This window comes from Pezoporus occidentalis, unplaced genomic scaffold, assembly GCF_034315485.1.
Source record: "Pezoporus occidentalis ecotype Australia unplaced genomic scaffold, CSIRO_AGI_Poc_V1 ctg4, whole genome shotgun sequence".
Lineage (NCBI taxonomy): Eukaryota > Metazoa > Chordata > Aves > Psittaciformes > Psittacidae > Pezoporus > Pezoporus occidentalis.
In genome coordinates this window covers 14,211,546-14,215,858 of record NW_026915724.1, presented here as the reverse complement: position 1 = coordinate 14,215,858, position 4,313 = coordinate 14,211,546, and positions in this window count along the sequence as shown.

Below are 4,313 nucleotides of genomic sequence, written 5' to 3'. Positions count from 1 at the left end.
GTCTACAGCTTCCTTGTTTTTTACTTGGGTTTTGTGGAGCAGGGTCCTGCAGTTTTACACAGGCTCATGCAGTTTTACACAGGCTCATTGAGATCTTGGCATCATGAAAAGTATACTGCCATGGAAAAAAATAGAGCCACAAGGTGAGGGTCTCATTAGATTTCTATCTTGGGAACACTGTCTGAACTTGAACTGCAGGTTTCGATACTTTTTACACTTTCCTGATTTAGTGGTACTAAATAGAACATTTAAATTGTTGTGAGCAGCACCTACTATGTGCACCATCAAAAGAACACATAATTTAAGCAATAGTAAACAAAAACAAGACTATTATTTTGCTTGAATTGACATAACAGTGTAATTCAAATGCTCCTCACTACTGAGTAACCAAATGCATTATTTTCATTTTTCATTCTATTTAAAATATCATTAATATTATAGTGCTATTGTGCTTTCATAAATAAAAATATTAGAGCTTTGTTTGTAATAATTTCTGAATGGCACTGAAAAAATACAATAAATAATCATTTGGAAGTCATGTTTTAAGTAGAGTGGCTCAGGATTATTTTTTTTCCCCATTTATCAGTAGGAAACTTAGTTTGCATAAAAACTGCTAGTTTGTACAAGAAATTTCTGGGTTTAATTTTCTTTTGTAGAGAAAAAAATCATTAAACAAAAGGTCTTGATTTAGAAAGTTAGGATATTCCAGGGTGAAACTATTTCATGTGTCAAACTGACTAAGATACTTTGGTTCAGGTTGTGAAGCTGAAACTTGTGTCAGGACTCACAAGAATTCTGGTACAATTTCCTCAAGCCATCATTCTCTGCATTGTTCTCTCTCTTTAGACACTCTTTTCTGTGATACAGTTGTATCCTACATCTCCGAATTGCTTCAGAGGAGCTATAGATTAATGCTGGAGCACAAGCCATAGAGAAGAAAGAGAGCATATGACACTTGAATTACAGTGTTTGGGCAGCACACGCATTGCAGGTACATTCAGTGCATACAGGTAAAGATGAGTTGAACAAAGGAAAACCACTTTGGTCCTAAAACTAAAAACTGAACATTTTGATTTTTCTGAATCAAATTTCCTTCTTATATTCCAGGCCAGTATTGATTACAATTTTTTTTTTTTTTTTTTTGCACAGATATTTTCCAAAAAGGTTTATCCGAACTCAGTAAAAGAGTAAGTATTTGACTCAAATCTTTAATGAATGAGTCAAAATATAGGTAAGCTAAATGGTAATTTTGTATTTGCAGGCTCTGATCTTACAGTGATCCAGTACCAAAGATCTGGGCAAGGGTTTGTCCATGTGCCAGTCAGTGCAGGCTCAGGTTGTCAGGGAGGTGAATCACCTTATGACTCAAGAAACAAAGATCTCCTCAGTACACATTATAAGACCTTGGTAAATTGTTTAATTTTCCTGTTTTCAATAAAAATTGTCTTTGAAAAGTGGAATGGCAATTTAATCTCTTCCTCTTAGGAATATGATGATAAATTCATCCATGTTTGTAAGATGCTGAGGTGTTAAGGTGCTTTGGAAATACATACAAATACACTGTGGGCAATGTGCCTGTAGCATGCATACAGAGGACAGCTCTCAAGTCTCTGATGCTGAATGTGTGTTAAAATAAAAGTCTTTTGACTGTAAAATCCACTCTAGATCAATTATTCATACATAAATAACTGCTATTGGACATGCAAAGTTATTAAAAATAGTAGGAAAGTAATGTTTTTCTTGGTTGTTTCTGGGTTTGTATATCTGACTTGTTTTCTTTAGTTAATATATTACTGAATAAAAATTACCATGGTAGGCTCTAGGTGCACCATCAACAGGCTGATCAAGGAACCAGAGAAATTCATGTGTAACAGTTTTATAACTGCAAAGTAGCCTCAACTGGGTGAGTACTAGGGGATGGACAGCAAACAATGGCCAGGCTTGAACACGCTTTCTAATGGCATCTCCCATTGCCACTGTCAGAGGCAGAATGAAAAGAAATACACCTATTTTCCTTTTAAGTCTTCTCAGTTATGCTCTACTGCCATGCAACAGGTGCTTTCAATTTTATTATGCCCAGATCTGAAAACTGAGCAAGAGTATTGCCAGTGATTGCAAATAGCTTTCTCTATCACCTTCAAGAAGTTGCCTAGTCTCATTTCTAGGAGATTGTATGGGATTTGCACTTTTTACAGAGGAAAAGTCTGAAAGCATCTGAAATAAGCAAGTCTTAATGGAAAGTAGTCAGCCTTAACACTATGTTAACCATTATGGTTTGCACTTTCTTACATTCATAGCTGCGTAACCATTAGGAAAAAAATTAATGCAGCCCTTGGGTCATTGGGGATTTTTGCTTTTTGCCATCAAAATCAGAATGTATTTCAATTCAACAGAGTATCAGTAGTCTCAAGGTGATGGGATACACATCTTGTAACCATCCCACAATGAAACATGCATGTCCACGGCCCACTCTGACAGAAGTCTCACCAGACTCAGCTTATTTTGTTCTATCACCGTTTGTGATTCACAGAGTATCTCTGTAATTGTTTTTATCAATAAAATTTCTTCAAAAGGAAAATATCACTAGCGTGTGTGAAAACTACTTTGGCATCATCCTTAACATTTCATTTCTGTAAGAAAAGCCTGTGGAGACATTTTTAACAGGTGCATAAATCCAGCGGAGAATAAAAATGACAGTTCTAATATGTGACAGACTTGAAGCACCTTACAGTACTTTATATGTGTGCATTTCAGCATAATATATCACAAGCTGTGCCATACCAGATACCATAAATGTTGCAGACAAAATCATCCACAGAAGTTTCACCTCAAAAGTTCCACTAGCTTCATAATGGACACCATGAGCTAAGAGCTTTCAGGACAAAGCTAGCATATATAATGAAACATCTAAACACAATGTGCCCTGATTTCCTTTATTCTAAAGTACAAAAAAAGTTAACTATGTTGATTTTTAATTTTGCATTCAATTGAGCTCTCTGTTGAAATTATCTGTGACTAGATTGACTCACTGGATATTTTAAGCTCCTGAAACTATAGCTCGTTACTTCACCATTTTTCCTTAAAATTATTTCCATGATTAAATTTAGCTAGAGTTAATGTATTTTCAGTTGGAACAGGCCTTTGACACTAATATTTGATGACAGGCATGAATTTTCTTTACAGCATTACTTCTTTCTTCTTTTGTCCTCAGTAAGTACTTTTAAAAAGAGTTGCCCATGTGGAACCCCTGGAGTACGAACATGAAGAAGTGAGGAGTGAGTTTAGGATTCACAGTAAAGCCCACAAGCAATATTCAAGAGAACAGGGCTGAGGTGAAAAGTTCATGTAAAACTAGGCAATATGGCAAATTCTTGGCAATATATTTTGCCATGTTTTGATTTGCAGGTGAAAAGAGAAAGAGAAGGTTAAACTGCAACTAGACCTTTTCTTTGAAGTGTGGACAGGGGGTGTGGTATGAGGAGATGAGAGGGGAAAAAGAGAGGAAAGAAAGAAAAGTCTAATTCTGGAAAGTGTTTTAGACTTAAGGATCATCCATTCAAGGCATTACAAGAAAAATCAAGTGCACACAAAGTTATAGAGTCGGATTCTACATCCCCAGTGATAAATGAACAGTACCTGACTACATCAGCAGCCCCTCTCAGATCACCAGGAGATGTCAAAAAGGAAAGCCCAGTGGTTTAAAGGACTGGACATTGCAGTCTCATCTAACTTGTGTATTATCCAATCACATTGCTTCTGTTAATGAAAAAGGGAGCAGAAGGGACTCAACACAGGATCAACTCTACTGGGATCTTTCCTGACAAATGGCCATTCTAACCCTAACACCTCTCAGTAATGAGGATTCAACAGCCTCCCAGCTGATACAAGTTCTTTAATTACTACTAGAAAGTTGAAATTACAGTTTTCTTAATTTTTTTGCATTTTCTCATCTTTCGCAAATTCAGAGCACATAAGCCCTTTTAATGGACCTTTTAAATATCATAGAATGGGTTGAGTTGGAAGGGCCTTTCAAATATTGCCTAATCTAACCCCCTGGGATTACCTAATCTAACCCCTTGTTTTACTGAAATTTCTTGGACTCTGTGAGGACATGGGAACCAAGATTTCTTCCACTCTACTTTGGTGAGACCCCGCTTTGAGTACTGCACCTAGCTCTGGAGTCCTTAGTACAGGAAAGATATGGACCTGTTGGAGAGGGTCCAGAGGACTGCCACAAAAATGATCAGATGGATGGAGCATCTCTCCTATGAGGAAAGGCTGACACATTTGGGTTTGTTCAGCCTGGAGAAGAC